This window comes from Corvus hawaiiensis, chromosome 12, assembly GCF_020740725.1.
Source record: "Corvus hawaiiensis isolate bCorHaw1 chromosome 12, bCorHaw1.pri.cur, whole genome shotgun sequence".
NCBI classification, from domain to species: domain Eukaryota; kingdom Metazoa; phylum Chordata; class Aves; order Passeriformes; family Corvidae; genus Corvus; species Corvus hawaiiensis.
In genome coordinates, this window is record NC_063224.1 from 12,383,361 (window position 1) to 12,402,335 (window position 18,975).

Here is an 18,975-nt window from a genome sequence, read left to right on the forward strand (position 1 = left end):
CTTTTAGGAAAGGTATTGCCTGGAATATTCTGCCTGAAACATGAATGCTGCAGAAAGTTATAAACACCTAAAACTTTGAGAATTTACATTAGAAGAAAAATACTTGGACGTTAATAACTATCTCGTTGTTAAACCTGCATCTAGACCTTCCTGTCTGCAAAGACTTTAAGGTTCTAATTCCATTTTGCAATTCCTGATTTTTTTCATGGTAAGCTAACACTGTTTAAAGGCTCAAATGTGTTTCACCTAATTTTCCTTATATCTCCAGATAGTACATGGCCAAGTTATTTAGATACAAATAAGCCTTGAGAATATCACCAAATCCATTCTAATTTCATTCATGCCTTGGAGATAATAATTTAAAGAGCTAGTCACTGCCTGCAATTAAGCATGGAGAAAATAGATCCGTCCCATAATTTATGTCTGCAAAGGTTGGACTGGATTTGTAATTAATGTTTGCTCCTTTTAATGAAATACTCCAAAGGTCTGCACTTCTGTCATTCATGGAGGTAATTTTTCAATTGATTAGTAAAATAATACTTGAAAAGTAAATGCACCTGCTTTAGCACAGAAATGTCTTAGTCAAGTAGAGACAATGATTGGAGTGCTAAAAAAATATCATTTCAATACAGTAGAGACTGGAGTTTTACTCCTCCAGAATTCAGAACTCCCACTAAAGAGAAAAAAAAGAAAAGGTAATTAAACCTCCAACAACTTCCTCAGCATGCTTTCATCCAGTTTAATTCCTGGGTGGTTTTCAGCGTAGCTAAATACTTTTATTTCAGGCACAAGCCTGAACTGCAAGTGAAATATGTCTGGAAAGCACATGTTACAGCAAGACATTCTTTTTATATTTGTGTACCTTTCTATTTTTGGAGGCCATGAACAAATCATTTGATATTGGAAATTTGTTTCCATTTTGGTTAAACACTTAAAATTTGACAGCTCATTTGGATTATATTCTTATTTCCTTTTCAGGATCGAACCTCTTCAAGCCTGCAAAGTGGCAACACTTTCAGTTCCTGCAACTGCTGGTTTAAAATGGATGGTAATGTCCTTTCTACAGAGCATCCACTATCAAAGCAAATGAAATAAAATAACAAGCCACCTCTGCCCATTTTCAGCAAATTGATAAGGATTTTCTTTTAATTAATCACTCCAAAAAACAGGTTTGATGACTTCTGCTGCTTTGTTAATTTGGTCATTTTGACCCGAAGGTTTACTATTCCTGTATTCCCGAGACCTCACGTTTTGTAGGAGTTTATGGGAATAGACTGTAAGTGGACCAGACAGGATGCAGAGCAGAAGCTACAGTCTGTGCCAGACTACTTGAGGGCCACAAACATGGTAATCCAAGAGGTTTTGAACCTTGTGTCATCTGGGACAAGGATTTTGCTTTCAGAGAAAGAAGCAAGAGGAGGGAATACATGCGGTGAAAGAAGCCCTTATCCAATGCTCAGCCTAATGGGGCAGAGTAATCCAGACAGCGGAGCAAGGGGATGAGAGTCATCAGAATATTTAACTTTAAAGATAAAAGTTTGTCGTTTTAATGCTGCAGTTTTTGAGTCATCTGAAAGATCCAGTTCTTATTAAAGCAAAGCAGCACCTAAGGACTTTTAAAAACCAGCACCTTGAACTTAGTGTAACTCCCATTAAAGTCGATGGATGCTGAGTCAGACCTTAATTCTTTCTGCATCTTAGAGATTCAAAAGGTGAAAATCCTGGCACTACTGATGTTTTGCCATTGACCTCACAGGGTCGGGATTTCATGCTAAAAGCCATAAAATGGCACTGACATTTTGTCATTGCTGTCTTGGATCAGATTCATAACAGTGACCCAGGAGAGAAAAATCTGCATAATCCATTACTACTGTGCATCTACCCGATGCTGTCTCACCACCTTCTACCTTTTTTAAAGAGAAGGAATAATCTATAATTTTCAGCTGCTTTTATTTTAACTCAAGTGAAGAAGAATGGAAAAATCCTGGTATTAATTTTTAATAACGCTATTCTAACCTTCTAATTCTTGATTATTTAATATTTTATATTAATTTAATTGGGAAAGTCTCTTTTGGAAATGAAGGAGGTTTTTTTGGGTGATTTGGGGTTTTTTTTCAATACCTATTCTAATAAGGCTTTGTAGTAAAACTGGAAGGCAAATTTCAGATTTATAGCACAGTTGGATGAAATGTTTATGATTAGCAGTGAGAACTATGAGGAGTTTATATAACTCCTTAATGATCCTTAACAAAATATTTAATTAAAAACCAGCTGGAAAGATAATCTTGGTTAATAAAAGGAAATCAGGGACTGAACTGATTTCTGTAATGGAAGAGTACTTGCAATATATGATAGATGCTACATATCGTTAGCAGTAACACTAAACAGTAACAATAAGTAATAAGTAAGCGGTAACAATAAACTGAAAAAACACAAAATTTTTCTGCCCCCCCCATTAAATTTTCAAGATTGCAAATACAAAATATTGGCTGTACATACAGATGATAAAAGTAATAGATTCCAAATTCACGGATACAAATGTACTGAAAAATTTAAAATTTGGGCAGGAAATAATATTCTATATAACATGGTCGCATTGGCACAGCTCATTGCATTACTTTGTGGCAGACCCTGTGTCCAGTGCTTTCAGTTATAATTCTGGTTCTTCCTTTTGGCAAAGCTTGGCCTCCTACCAGCTTTGGGTTTATAACTTTCATTGTAGTGACAGACTTGCTGCCCTACTGGAATCAATGGGTTTCATGTATTTAAATACAGGCATAGCTTGAGCTGGGGGTGTTCTGCTTATTAAAGCAGTAGATGTTAACATTTGGAAATGAAAAAAGGCTGCTTGTGAGTTTTGTGCACACTTTGTTTTTCCTTCATTAAAACTACTCTTTATTAGATAACTTCAGATCTTGAGACATTAGGGATACTCATATTATTTAACTTGGTTTCTCTGACCTCTTTCTGAAGAAGTCTGTGGAGACTAATTTAAAAATCTCCCCTATATTCCTAGAGGAAAGTGATGTGAACATTCCTGTTTGTGTCAAACTGCACTCTGAGTGCATGTTCTGACTTTACTGGAGTAGCTTGGGCTTTCCACCCTCAATGAGGCCTTGGTGACCTCTGAATTTTATGCAGTCGAAGGTCCAAGTCAGGAATGGTATATTATTTCTAAGGAATGTGTATTTAAACATAAGTTAACAATAAGATTTTAACTGTTTTCTTTCCTCTTAACTTTAATGAAAGCATGTATTTATATGCTGTGCCTTTGAAAATTAATTTCCTGGCCTTCTCTAAGGATGTAGGGGTTGTGCACAATGAATAGTTTTTCCTTGTATTATTTATGAACGTAGGGGTATAATCTAGTAGCCACTCCCTTTGTACAAATTTTTAAGCCCTTTAAGTCACTTTAGTTGCACTGAACTTTGAGATGAGAATGAAGCCCTCTTTCTCTTTATTGAGAGTTTTTCTTAGAATGTGAAACATGTTTACTTCCAGAACACCGTGTAAATATCTCTTGAAGAGGTGCTTTGCAAATAAGCTATTATGGTACTAAAGAAAACATTGATTAGTTTTAAATGGCAGTAACAATTCAAGTGTATGTAAAGACAAGTGCATTTTCTTTTGAGGTTAACCCTCTGAATTTAATAATTGAAGGAAAAAATACAATAAGGTGCAATAGAAGAAGCTGCTGTGATGTGCATTATGCAATTATGACTGCCATAACTACAATTACCTTACCAGATCATAGCATGTTTTCTCCTCAGAGAAAACAAAACAATTATTATTACTTTTTATTTGGAAATCTGTACTGTTTGGAAAAAGTTATATGCTCTGTGATGATTCTGTTGATTCAGAAAACCAGTCTGTTGGTTCAGGAAATCTGAAAATTCAGGACATCACCTACAGTATCCAGCTGAAGCAATCTATTTATTTTTGATCTTGTCAAAGTTGTTTTCAAATGTGAAAATTTTTTAGGGTATACCTTTGCCAGTTGCCTCAATTACATCATGTGACATTTTGCTTAACATACAAAAGACCAGAATTATTAGAAGAGAGATTTTGGCTGTGTATTGTGCAGTTTAACTTGGTGAATTTCATAAGTCATTAACTGTCTAGATCAGAGCCTGATTGTACAATTCACAGAACCTGTGTGCTGGAAAGATCCCGTGTGATGACTGTGCCTACATAGTCAAATTTGTTGCATAAGGGAATACTATAACCTCTTCTTCATCACATAAAATAGGCCAAGAAGTAGGACTACAATTATGGGAGCAAAGATTCAGATTAGATGTTAAAAAGTAGGGATATTAACTAAGAGGTTGTACTGTGTTAGGCTCAAAACTATATCGAGGAAAGGTGGTGGGAAGGTGTTTGGCTAATGAAACAATATGTAAGTGGAAAGTACAGTCTGATCCATAGTTCAGGGAGTTTGGTGTAGTTCCAGTAAGAAGCACATTTTAATTGGGATGGAGTTAAGGTTCCCTCATATAAAAGAAGTGTCTGGTTAAAGTATACACACTAAGTGTAATTTTAAGGATAACTTTTGACAAAGAAAGATTTCCAAGAGTCCCTTGTTATTCCTTGTGGGGTGTAGCTTAGGAAAGAGTGGTACAGTTGGATACAACCATTTAATTAATGTGCATCTTTGTTGCTCAAATCCTAGCTGTAACTCCTCTGTGTGTTGCAGCTCTTTGTGTTTCATATCAAATTTTCTGAAGTCTCTCAATCTGTTTTCCATGGATACTGGTGTGTTCATACAGACATGTACACTTTCATTTGCAGTGATTTCTGATCTAGCATAGTTTTGTAAAGACCTCTAGCTCAGTAGCATTAAAGATGATAAATGAATATATAAATCTAAGGGGAAAGCACTAAAGTTAATAGTGAGGAGGTTTTTTGCATAAAATAACTATGGTTTCTGACATTTTACAAAGTCTCTTCTCAGCTTAATGTGTGCTGATAAAGATCCATTCTACTCCAACAATTTCCTCTCATCTCACCACCCCATATCTGCAGTTTTTCCTTATGTCTATTCCTCTTAAAATCCAATTGTCTAGTTATACTAGTATTTATTAAAAGCTTGACTGTAAGGTCTTTGTTTACCCAAAGATCTATTTTTATCATAACTGTTTATAATGATTAAACCTCAACAACTTAAACACTTTACACAAAATAATGTATTTTCAATAAATTGAAATATTAACCAATCATATGTAATGGTTCAGTTCTAGCAAATGGATTGCTAGAAATCCTTAGGGTTTCATATAAATTGAAAACTGTATTGACTGACCAGGCTGCACTCGAATTGCATTGCATTTGGATCAAAAAGCACAGAAAAAGTTCTCATTATAGTTCCCTGACATTAATTTGAGCATTTTTATATGTGTGTCCTATTAAGTACTTTAAGTGCTTTTTGATAATTGTGCTTTGTAGTTTTTACAGCACTTCAGCCTATTCCCAGTTCAATTTCCTCTTTTATCCGATGTTTGAAATATTGATTTCTGACAGATAAAAGCAAACCTTATAATCTCAGCAGCATGCAATAAGTGAGTAAGACGGGGCTACAGAATGCATCAGGGAATGGTCATATTTGAAACAGTCTTTGTTTTATTACATTTCGTCAACAGAATTTACTTACCGCTTGCTGATATTTATGTAAAAGCAGGACTCCTGATAGTCCAGTGATATTACCAGTTCCTGGTATACTTTTGCATTTAGTAAGATAAAAGAAGAAACTCCCTTGGTGGTTGATGATTGCAGCTGCTTAAACTGCTGTCAACTGGCTTGAAGTAACTGTGATTTATCTTCCTCACATTGTGCAGCGTTGTGTCTGTGAACTTCCAGAGTTTGCATTAAAAAGTGACAGCACATCAGAGTGCCAGAAGCTTCTCATATTGTGGCCCTGAAGGTAAAAGCAAAAGAAACTGTCTTGGTCTGTGTTTGGAAACCCTGTCCAAAACCTCTGCAAAGCTCTAGTGACATGAAGGAGATCTTAAAGAAATGGGTTGGGATTTTGAACATGGACTAAATACAATTAAGGGATGCTAAGGAGTAGCATTGGTGCTTTGCATATTTTCAGGATGTTTCTTCTGCAATTTCTGAAAACTAGGAAGAGGAATCCAGTCCAATCCAATGAATAGTTAATGGTATGCTAAAAATTCAGTTTGCATTTATTTCCTTTTCATTATCCAGTGTAATCCAGTGTCTCACAAGTAACATTGCGTTAAAAATCTTTGCTCAGTTCCACCAGCACCCATAGTAAAAGAGCAGAATATACAGGGAATTAGCTGCTTCATTTCTGGCAGTATTGCTTCTGAAGCTGTGAAAATTCAGAATGCTGGTTTAGAAGGTGAGGAAAGTTCCTCAGGTTACACAGTAGCTTTGGCAATCAATAGTAAAGCCTGTCAAGGTGAGAATGGAAGAGTCTCCATCCTGAGCACCAGGTTTGGAGGAAACCGAGTGTCTTTCTCTTGAGGCATACATTTTTAAGAGGGATTGATGTACCTGACAAAACAAGCAGGTGCAATAAAGGAAGGAGGAATATGATTTTTAATAATTTAGACATTTTTAAGATGAGCACAGAGATTTTATTCAACCCCAAATTAGCAATTGTTAATTCAATTAACTATTGAATTAGTTTTTTTGGCTCAATCCTGGAAACACTTAAAATTACTATCTTGCATCTAGACCTTCACATGCTTGGGTATAGAATAGTTTTCAAACTAAAGACATTTAAAAATGCTATTTTGGTGAATTTTGATTATTATGGACTGGAGCTGGAATTCTGCCAGTCACTTAGCAGAAGTTTACTCTCCGATCAATTCAAGTTTTCATTACTAAGCAATTACTGTTTAAATTTTTAAGTGATAAGCACTTAACTTCATTCTGGAAAAAGTGGGTTGGTGATAGCAAAGCCTGACAGTGTTCTGAAGAATTTCAAGGCTGGAAAAATGATTTGGTTAAGGCTGCCAGGGAGAAAAGATCTTCTGAACTCTATAGGCTTTGGCGATAGGGCTGGAGGAGCAGAGCTTGCTTGGTGGCAGAATGTGCTAGAAATGGTTCCTGTAGGGAAGAGAGAACAGAGGAGTAATTAGGAAGGCTTGTTAGCCTAGGACTTGGGTTTAATATGGTCAGAGCCAGAGCTCCAAACACAAGGAATATGGTGCATTGCCCAGTCAGTCCTGCCTCCATCCAGGCTCCATCCTGGTTGCTGACATCAATATGTGCCATGAAGTTCACATGCCAACGCTTAAGTACAGGCAGAAAATGCTGTTACTGACAGAAAACGAGGATGTACTGGAGCTAAACTTTGTGGGAAGGTTTATTCAGTGATGATTTGACAGTTGGGAAGCATGGACCTGCTGAACCACAGAACTGAAATAATTAAAGGACAGAAACTGTTGGTTGAATTATACTTAACAGCAATGTTATGCCATTGAATATTCAAGTAAAAATCTATAAGACACAAATACAGCAACAAAATCTCTCCATCTGTTTTGGAATAGGCTAGCTGTACCCCACCCAAATTTCTGTGTCTCAGCAGACCCACACAGAAATGTGTAAGGTGCAGGTTACATTCCTATATGTTCCAACATATATATATATATATAAAGCATTAATACAAAGATTCTGCAGTGAGTGATATAACTGTATCTCCATTAGAGTTTCAAAGGAGCTACTTAGCATTTTTCGTATTGGGTAAGTTATTTACAGTTCGCAATTTAAAGAAAAAAGCATTGGAAAAGGTTTATCTTCTAATAAATCAAGACCATTGTGACGTCAAGTCACAAAGCCTAAAGGTGTAAAGGCAGTTGCAGAAGCTGTATCTTGAAAAATATCACATATACTATATAATATTGAGTAGCTGAATTAGAAGTGCTTCTATGAAGAGTTATAAACAATTAGAAATGGAAAAGTAAAATGTGGAAAAAATAGCACTGATGATTTTTGATTTGAGGGTCTTGTAGGAATCAAGTTGGGAAACAAGTTGAATACACCAACTGATATTTTCTAGCGGTCTCTTTGAATCTGACATTGTATATAATGCTGCAGGCATACACATTCTAGTATTATAGCTGATAGAACTATCTTGATGATTTTATCTCCTAAATTTAATCTTAAAATTTAAATCTCAGTGTTGCAACTGTTGGCACTGAACACATCAAACTAGTGCTGGTAAAACTGAGGTGTTCAACAGCTTCAGAGCACTAAACTGTAATATCCCTAACCTTGTACATGGGAAGGATTGTGTTGGTCTCAAACATCTATTTAGTTGCTTTGTTTGATGGGAAACAATGTGTTTGTGTAAAACAAAGAAAATTAATCAGAGATAATTCATCAGACAAGCTCAGAGCAAGTTCAGGTGTGCAAGTGCAATTGCCTGTGATTAAGTGGACATGCAGCTACCTATTTAACCTAAAATATCTGTAATGGAAATCTGTCTAGATTTTCTAGGACTTTTTAAAAAATAAAGTTGTTTCCAGTAATAAAAAGGAGTGACAGTGCTTCACCAGGCTCTGTTTTGGTGCTAAATAAATTTTATAAAGCCCAACCCAAACCAACAAAAAAAAAAAAAAAAAAAAAGTCTTTAGTTACAAGCAATGATATCAAAATATTGAAGTTCAGCTAGTTTTGTTGTTCCCATCTCTTTGTTTCTGTACTGAAATTTTTGAAGTGCTGTAGAAAATTTTGGAATGACATTTTGGAGAGTTTCAACTAAAATGATTGGAATATCTTGGTGTAATGCATGCAGTCAGTTTAAAAGGTCTGATTTTGGTCTTTTGCACATATGTTTGAAAGTTGAGCAATATGTGCCATTTTTCATTGCTTACCGGTTTTTGACTATTTGAAACAGAATTTCAACACAAATCCCGACAGTCATTACATCTCTCCATACAAGTGCTTCTTACTTATAAGTGCTATTGCTAATAACTTGTGTCCTCTGTTACACAGTCAGATGAAAGTAGTGCATCTTGTGCCCCTCCAAAACATACACAGTGTGTACACTACAGGCATAAAATGGAATTTTTATAAGCCTGTTTTCTATTTTGACTCACTGCTGTAAAAGGTCAGAGGAAGAAATTAAGTCACCTTCACAGATGTCTTCTCTCACCTTGGGCACTCTGACCGTCTGTGTTTTCTATTTCCAAGTACATAATATAAGGAAACAAAGACATTTTAATGACAGTAAACACTATTTATAGTAAGTTTACTTGCTCTGATGATTTCTGCTTACCCGAGGAAAACAATAAAATTTTACCTGAGATTTTTGGAGCATTTTTTCAATACAACTAAGGTATTTTAAAAGGACTATTTTTAATAGGACCAAGCCTTTGGGACTCCAATAGGATGCTTGAGGAATCAGTGCTCTGTGTGCTTGTTTGCAAGTATTTATTTCTCTGTAGAAGTTAGGCAAACCAATAATATTTGTATATGTTGCTATAATGAAGAAAACAAGTCATCTACAAAACTCGTGTGGATTGAATCCTGTTTCCACCTCAGCCTTTGCCGCTGCCAGTTTCCCTTGCTTGCCTTTGATGTGTGCAGCTGCTGTGCGACAGAGCGGGCGGGCAGTGCCTGCAGTGCTCCTGCTGCAGCAGCTGCCGGGGCCCCGCAGGGGTGTCCGTGCAGCCTGGGGACACGGGAGCGCACAGCCTGCAGCCCAGCACAGACCCTCAGCCTGGAACTCCTCAGCAGCTCCTGTGCTCCAGCTGATTTCCTTGTTAAACAAAGTGTCCAAAGCGTCGGGAGGATGATACCGAGCCATTACGCTACGGAACCAAATGGCAATAGTTCTCTCATTTTAGCTCCTTAATACCATCTTTAGCTGAGTGGGAAAGGACACAGATTGCATGGCGCTGGGGACACTTGTTTCAGCATTTATTACTGGAAAAAATGTGGCTTTCAAAAGATGAATATATTTCAAATATCAAATCTCTCCCTATGCTGAGCTAAATGCTGCCTTGATGTATGCCCTATACGCCCTAAGTTGACAGATGTGAAGTACAAGTAAGAGCAGAACTTGACCAGCTAAATTTAACATAATAAGATTATGAATACTGCAAGGGCAAAGGATTTTCTAAACATTGAATGCTACAGTGTGCCTGAATTCTGCTTTCAGATTTAGTCCTAGATAGTCTGGTTGTAGGGCTATGCAGTAACAAAGCAGCAAAGGAATATAAATATTTTGTGGTAAGGATATTAAATGTACAATGTTTAGACAGCTACTCGGTGATGTACTGGGAGGATTGCATGTAAGTTTACCCTTATATTTTAACCTTTTTCCCCATTTCCTTTCTCAAATATTTAGAAAACATTCTTATCTCAGAACATATTCAGGAAAGGGTTCCTTTTTTGCTTGAATTATTTAAAGTTATAATGGGAGTTTTCTGCTGGATTCTGGGGAGGTTTTATCGATGTTAATGAAACCTGTTTTTACCAGTGTTTGCAAATGCAGAGCACATTATTCCACCAAAACATTTGCCAGTGACTGTGGCAAAAGTTTTTCATAGTGACCACTGTTGTGGCCTGGTCTTTACACAGAAGCAATTGCCACATGACATCTTGTACACCCACATTTTTTCAGCAGCTCCATGTAACAAAATAATTTGTTTTGTTTTGCAAAATAGCCAGAAGCAGATAGGGAATCTTCCAGTGAAACAGGCTCCTGACAAGCTTTTCTCAGTTTCACCAATGGTGGGATTTCCAGCAAAAAGTGATAGCAAAAGACCTCTTTTGCAACAAAATAGATGTAACTTGGTAGTTAGTGCTTACCAAGTTGAAATCTGAGGATCCAATCAGATAAAAGATTTTTCAGAAAAGTTACAGTTTTTAGCTGTCAGCACTGATTAACAAAGTATATCTCAGATGATTCATTTTTCATTCTTAACTTTTGGCTTCACCTTCCTTTGCAAATGATTTGTGCGAAAAAATGCACATTTTCATCACATATTTTGTGAAAGGTCTAAAAAAGGACATCAACACAAATATACCCAAACTCAACAGCTCTTAGGTGGTCCAGGCAGTCACCTGGGATATGAGAAATGCAGACTCTGAGCATGTTTTACCAGAGCAAGAAATGGAACTCTAGTTTCTTTCATTACCAGTCAAATGAGAAAATTATTGGGTTGGTAGATCCTCTGAGAAGTTATGAAGGGCATCTATCATAGTCTTTTCCAAACATCTTGTTCTCATTTAAATAAAAAACTTGCTTTCCAAAAGCTGTCTTTGCCCAGTGACTCTTCCTCCAGCCCTAGAGCTCTAATCTCTTGGGAAATTTTCTTCAGGGCTATTTTGGCTAAAAGTAGTTAGGTCTTTATTTATATATTTCTGTTGTAGATTAGCATGTTTCAGGGTTTTTTCCCTTTGTCTTTTTAGAAATGGATGGATATTGGTCTAGCATCATGCTTACCATCACCTTTACCATCAGGCTTTTTGGCTGTGGACTTATACAAGCCTACTTATGCAACCCAAGTCAGTCAGAAATGTATTCCCTGAACACCTGTTTGCCAAAGAAGGCAAAGAAATTACTGTCAAAACCAAGAGGCTCCACACAATCAGCTACTTTCCCTAGAGCCTTTTCTCCATATGAAAGAATAAAATTGCTTTTTTTTCAATATATGCAGAATAAAATGTTTTCATTTTTCCTTCCTAGATGGCTTCTTTTGAGAATTTGGTTTTTGTATGTTTACACAATTGTGGTGGCATTGATTCCCTACCAGCATGGGCAGGACAGCAGTAATGAGAGCCTGGGAACACCTGGGAGCTCTGTGTCCTTACCTTAGCAAGGCAGAGCTGTGAAGAGAAACAGCAGGAATTTCAGAATTTCACTCGAGGAAGGTGCCATGCTTGAGTCTGGCTGGAATTAAATGGCTGCATTTGTGGATGTCTTAGGAGGGGTGTGCTCATGTGTCCTGCAGATCTTTCACTACAGAGTGGGCCACTGCCACCACTGCCTGCTGCCACCAGGCTCGGAGTAAGCATAAAGGTCTTCTCGTTTTGTTAAAAGAATGAAATTTGGCTAAAGGGAACACTGCCTAGGATTAGAAAGGTATGAAATTTGTGTTGTGTGTGCTTAAGGAAATGACAACTATCTCCACAGCCCTTCAGGGGCAATATCTTAGTGCAGAGTGTTATCTTAATTTTATCCTCTTGATTCATGCAGAAAGCACCTATATGGTAAAAAGTCAGGTGTTTCTTCTACAGGGATACTTTATGTAGGGATGGCGCTGTCCAGGATGCAAGGAGCACTTGCTACAGCATTCCTGAGCACGGTGCATTCAGGATCTGAGAGTTTAGGGAAGTGCAAAGAGATTGTGTAGAAAATGCTTTGAAGGTTTTCTTTCACTGTATTACATACTCCTTCTAATGCAAATGGCATCTTCTTCTGTGAGAAATGACAGACTGTGGTTTCACCCAGCTGCATGGGCACTGTACTTCCCATGGGATAACTGGATTTCGCCACTGACTTATGGAGCCTTTACTTGTGCAAGTGTCTTCCCTTCTCTGATCCTTTTCATTTCTTTCCTGTAAAGTACTGTTTGCCATGATTTTGCTGTCTAAGACAAGCTTACCCTGCCTTTTCAGGAGGGCCCATTATTTGTGCTTTAGGCTTATGTTAATATTAGTATTTAGCTTTTTGCACTGATATAACATAGAAAATACCTGTATGGTAAAGGATTGTATGGTCCTGGCTTGTGCTTTGTGGTGATACTGAAATCTGAGTAAGAATCACTGGTGCAACTCACTTACGTGAAAATATGAGTCTTATACCTTGAAGGACAGGTATTCCTGACAACAGAAACTGTATTTGGCTATTAATGTTCCTAACTTAAAGAGGAAAAAAAAAAAGAGTTAGAGATAGGGAGGAAAAAAAATCTAAAATAAGGTTGTCCCTGTAGTAAAAGCATTCAGCTATTATAAATTGGCAATGATCCACTGGCTTCCACAGAGCTATGCTGATCATACCAGCTGAAGAACTGACCCTGAATATTATCAAAGTTTTCTTGGAGGTGGCAGGAAAATAAATCCTTTACAATTTCCTTTTTAAGAACTCAGGATTTCCGTTTCTATAACTGCAAACTTTCAGAATGAAATGTGGAGCACAGAGACAGGCAACACCACACTGACTGTGTTTGATTAGGGTAATCCTTTTTTTCCTTCTATGTGGTTACTACAGCCAAGCAATTATTTATCATACTTCCAGTTGCTTGAAGCACTGTAGACTACAGGTTAAATATTCTCATGTCAGTGTGAGCTTCTGCTCCAAGTTCTCATTGAAATCTAATGACTTTCATCTTCAAAAGAAATTTTAATGAGCTCAAAGTATCTACTCTTCTGTTTTAATTGTTATACTTTGTACACTTCACATTCTGCAGATCAAAACCTCCTATTTTTCTTTTTTTTTTTTTCACCTGAAAATGCTGTTGACAAGTTCTTTCCGGAGCTCTCTTCTTCTGTCCACTTTTTATTGGTCATATTCATGTAAGATATAAATCCAGAAATATGCAACACATGCACATTTAAAGCCTGTAACAGATCTAGTACTTACCCCTGAAGTATGGAACATGTGCAGTGTTACTTTGATTGGCCTGAGATCAGGGATGGCTCAGATGTGGGTGCCTGTAACAGTCAAATAAACCCGTTAAATCAGTGGTAATAAATGTATTTGGTACGAGTACCAAGACTTTTCCTGGATTGCACGTGGAACAAAGCACAGGAACAAGTTTTTCTGTGCTCATGTGTATAGACAGTTACACATGTATTGTTGTCCTCTCCTTTTCTCCCTTCATGGGTCTGCTGCATCTATGTCTCAGGTGCCATTTGTTCTGTCCCATCAGCATCTTCACACATTCTTGTGTTTCCATAATCCCCTTTTGCTATGAGTATCCTGCTTTCACTCATCCTCATAAATATTAATTACTGTGGTCTGGTTGAAATAAATACAGTTAGACAGCTTTTCAAGTGGAAACTTATTGGGTTGTTTCTATAAAGCTGCAGTCTTGAATTCCAAGTTCTGGCCAATATTTAGCATGTAAATGAAATGGGTGTGACCTGGGACTGGCTGCCAGCAATTGTAGGGATTGGAGTGCTCTGAAGTGTCTGGCTTTAATAGTTGAGTTTCCAGTATTTTTCACAGGAGTCATTTGATTCATTCTGTTCCTCCAACCCTTTAGAGAGCATTATTTCCCATTTGGTTTCTTACAAAGTTCTACAATCTATAGCATTTTAGTACCTTACATTGAAGTGTGAAACATTGCTGTGCCAGGGAGAGTGACCGTGGTAAGTCATTGGCATTGCATGCACTGAATGGAGAGAGACTGAGTGACTCTTTGATCAGTTCTACAGATCCAGAATTCATTTTCTATTGTGCTCCTCTGGTTGTCCAGTAGATGAGACTAAGAGCTGTGCAGTGCTGCTCCAATAACAATGGCTAGCAGACTGTTAAACTGTTGGTCTCTGCTAATTACTAAAGGTGGGCCACCATTAAATTTAGATATCAGCTGTTAATAAATATTAGCAAAAAGTTCATTAATGTTCTCACACAGTTTTGTTACTGCATGAAACGTTTTTGGGAGAATGCAGGGGAGAGTTTTTTGCTTGATCAAGGGAAATGAGGAACGCCGCACAAAAATGTTCTACCTGCACTTCAAAGAGGTATAAAGTTCATCCATCCTGGAAGGTTCAAATGGATGTATACTGCATGCAAGAATGATTCAGACCCTTGAAGCTCTACAGACTCTGTGTGGTGTATAGAATAACTTAAATCTGTTTTCAAGAATCCTGACGTAAAGCAGTGAGACACAGATCTAGATCAGATCTGAATCTTTGAGTATTCTTAAAATTATTTTTTAGCAAATAAATTGCAAGCTGATACTTGTTCTCATCTCCCTATATGATGCTCTAGGTTTAGAACTCAGTTACTAGTTATTAAGGAATTTTCAAAATTGTTCTTTTTTAGCTACTTAATTTACTCTCAGCCATCCAAAGACAGATTGGTAGGATATAAATGAAATGCTATAATTATACAAGGGAGTGGGTCGCTGACCTTTGGATTGCAATATCTTGTCTCTTTTGTCCTTTCCTTATACCACCCAGTCTACAGAATGAAATTGCATCTTTTTCTTTGGTTGTCTCAAGAATGAGGTGGTATTGGAAACTAGTGAGGCATGGCAAAATGTAGGTGTTCATAGCTTGCAATAATTTACCCATTTTCATTTTGTTTGATTTTATTAACACCTGTGTCTCCAGGGAACACAGGGATCAGGGGAGGAAAGGAGAGAATACTTCAACAATAATCTAATGATCAGCACTTACGGTCCCCCCCAAGCCCTGCTGCTATGTCAAATGTCAGGATACATCACAGCCAAGCAATTTATAATACAAAATGCGTGTATATATAAAGGAAGAGGTGCAGATGGTAGGAAGCTGTGTGTCATGACATACACACATACATGGAGGACAGCTAGGGAGTCATTAAAAATATGGATTTTTTTTGTGATGCAGTGGCTGTTTGTCAGCTGGTGTAATTGGCATACATCAATGGAACCACTCAGAAATATACCTTCTGAGGAATTAGGCACTTAATGGAAGTTAATCAAAATTCCTTATAGAAGACTAAAAAAAATTTTTTGAACAGAAATTGGAAACAAAGGAAAAAGCATATAAGGAAATATGGGATTGTAGTCTGCTGAAGATTCATCTGGGTATTAGTTTCTGGAGTATTTCTGTAGATATTGGTATTCTAGGCAGTAATCAAGTTAACCAAAGTATTCTGAGATTTGAGAAATTACAGTAGTGTTATGTTAGACCTGATTTAAACATAATCAAATAAATTCGTCAGCAAACTTTTAAAGTCAGAATCAAAACAGGAGTTTTATTAGTGTCATTTCCTTTTCTTGTCCTTTTCAGTTGTTAAAAAACTTTTTCAGCATTGTGTAAACATAGCATTGTATTGGCTTAACTGTCAGTATTGTATTTTTTAATATTATAAAATGAAATAAATCTGCAAAGAGTACTATGGGACTATCCCTATTTTGCTCATGTGTGATTATTTGATCTTGGTTATTAACAAAGCTACTTCTTTCTTTGCTGCTAAATAAATCCTATGTGAATTCTCCATATTCATGCAAATGCTATACATTTAACAAAGCTTTTCCTAAAAGTCCTATTTGCTTCCATTTCTGAATATGGTTCCCTGTTTATTGTATTAATAAGACTGGCATCGATAACAACCTGAAAAACTTCTGCCAGATTATAAATAAAATTTTTAAAAAGGCATAAAGTAGCTCAGTTTTACAGTCTCTTTTCATAAGGACTTAATATCTTCAATATCTGACTGCAGTTATATAATTTTTGCTGTTATATGCTCTGATCTTTCAGACATTAATTCTTTGCTCACAATCTCAATGGGAGGGTTTGTTCTTTTCTTTGTTTTCCTGTGACTCATATATATGGGAATCTGGTGACAAGGAGGGATTGAGAGGAAAGGAAGGGTAAAGTGTAAAAAAACCAAGCAGGCAGTTCTTCCTCATCACCTGTCTTGTCCTAGGAAAAATCGAAAGTAACACAATTTTTAAGATACGGGTATTACATGAGTTTAAAATGTGGCGGGAACAAATCGAGCCTCCTGCCTAGCTCTCCTTTGTGGCTCTTTATAAACATCCTCATTGACTTTTTATTTTTTTCTCTTTGGGTACAAGAGTAGAACAGGTAACAGTGTCAAGTCTGGTATTTAGCAAAACAAGAGGTTGTTGTAGTGTCTTATTGTGCAGGTACCATTTCCTAATAAAAGCCCTTAAGACATGAATTACAACATCAATAAAAGCATATTGAAATGGAAGGTACAGAGTGGTTTATATGCTAAGAGAGAGCTGGATTTAAAAAAGTATTTGTAAATTGAAAAGCCTGTATTCTCTTTTGAATGACTTGGGGTTTGAAGTCTTAGGACCTTGAGTCTTCAGCAAAGCACATAAGGGTATGTTGCACTGCAAAGGACAGTGATCTCTGGGCTAATGTGGGATAACCCATCTCTGCAGTCAGGAGCAGGGCAGCAAGGTGATATTGCATTTTTATTGCACTCACTGGGAGGAGCTTTGTGGTGCCTGAGCTGGTGTTTCTGATCACGCACCTGCACTGTAGAGGTGGCAGCTCATTTAGAGTTACCACAAGCATTTATACACATGGCAAAACATCAGAGTAATCAACCTTATCAGATCTGTGGTTTAACATGCTTGTGAAACATTTGTTTCACTTAGTTGAATTTTTTAATAATTGGTCTTTTTAGTTATAATTGAACATGACTAAGGTTTCAAACAAAACATTATTTAAAATTTAAAAGATCAAATGGGTGTCCCCGTGAAAATATTGTCTGGTCAACTAAAAAACAGCTGCAGTTATTTGTGGGATTAAATTCAATCTTGTGAATTTTCTCAGTTGAGTGAGGGAGAACATGAATAGAGAGAAAGACAAAAGGTTGTGTAGCAGCAAAAAGAAAACCACAGAACATCAGGAAATGAAAACCGAAGGCACCTCAAATGGCTGCAGGGACCTGCCCTGGTTGTCAGTACTCTCAAGCCCGGGTTTGTTTGTAAGTCACTGGTTTTGTAGCAGGCAGTGAGAGCTGAAGGCTGTGACAATCCTCTATTGCTTTAGTGCTGTAGGGCCAAGCTTGGGGGAAGAATGAAAGGTGGCGAGCAGCTATGTGAACAGGCAAACTCTGACGTTATCTTCCCCTGTCTTGATCTCAGTCGATCATCTGTCACATGCTGTTGCTCTGTGAATGTGCGAGAGTGTAATGAAGTCAGAGGAGAGAAGCACGGCCCCTGTTCCCTAAAGAGCCACATGGTGTGCAGGTGGGCAGCAGAGCTGGCCTGGCAGAGTAGGAGGGAGAGGAGTGCATTAACACGTTCAAGAATTTACATCCTCGTGTGTATGTGCCTATGCTATTACTTTCTGCATGTTGAGAACTCCTCTGGTGTTTCCTAATTCCATCACCTCTACAGAGGGTGAAGCTGTCATCTCTTCCTGCAAGTGAAATGAGTAACACCACAGGTTGTGACTGTCGAGGGATACTCACTTGAAAAGTGTTTCATACCCAATGTTTCAGTCATCTGAGTGCTAAAATTTGGCTGAAAGGCAGTTTAAACTCTCATGCTAATTCCAACAGAACAGTTAATTTTTTGCAAGATTTTAGGCCTGGTTCTCACTGTTGTGTTACAAGTGACATCACTAAAACACTGTAGATAAACTGTACCATTTCAGCTCATGAAAGAGTAGGTGTCTTGTATGACTGTGTTAACCTGTTTCTCAGAAACTGGTAGGGAACATATTCCAAGAGGTTTAATTGTATGGTGTTTATAAACTGTACTGAATCTGGACTGATTCCAAGACTGCTATTATTATGCTAAACTGAACAATGAGAACTCAGTTTAAGTGGCAATTATGATGCTAAGGTATGTAATGCACAGATAGTTGTCTTGTCTAAATTTCTGATCTGATGCACCCCATGAGAGGCACAGCAGTGAGGACAACCTAAGTTACCACTTGTTCTACTGTAGTGCTGTAGAAATATTCTTTGATAGCTGATTATAGCTCTGCAATACACTTCCAGTGAGAACCCCTTCTTCACTCACTCTGGGTGCTGGTTAATTTACCCTCTCACTCTCCGAGAAGTGCTATGAGCTCTGTGCTTCCTGTGAAACTACTACAGTAGATGCTCACTGGGGATGAGCAGAAAGTTTCACTGTCCTGTCTTCAGCAGGAGCAAGGTTCAGGTGAATCTGAATATGCTGAATATGGTGTTCAGTCCACCACACTCTCATCAGAGGCATTGCATACATCATGTGCTCTACTCAGAGGTTGTAAAAAAGGTTACCTTCTGAATTCCCTTCAGAAAGTATCTCCTTTTTTGCCTTTCCTAAAACAGACCCCCTGTTGTCTAGATTTTCAGTCTGGCTTGACCATTCTCAT

The 18,975-nt window shown here is 37.5% G+C and overlaps 2 long non-coding RNA genes across 11 annotated transcripts in view; one reads left to right on the forward strand and one right to left on the reverse strand.

Annotated features, from left to right (window-relative positions):
• The window catches only part of LOC125332182, a 193,227-nt gene that overhangs the window by 122,273 nt on the left and 51,979 nt on the right, over nucleotides 1-18,975 (forward strand). The gene's annotated exons all lie outside the window — the stretch shown is intronic.
• LOC125332183 overlaps nucleotides 1-18,975 on the reverse strand; it is a 33,432-nt gene that overhangs the window by 3,703 nt on the left and 10,754 nt on the right. For all 6 annotated transcript variants that reach the window (XR_007206394.1, XR_007206398.1, XR_007206396.1 and 3 more), the window contains 2 exons: nucleotides 13,556-13,626; nucleotides 5,645-7,068 (listed from right to left, as the gene is read on the reverse strand). This is a non-coding gene — a long non-coding RNA (uncharacterized LOC125332183). The remainder of the gene's footprint in view (nucleotides 1-5,644; nucleotides 7,069-13,555; nucleotides 13,627-18,975) is intronic.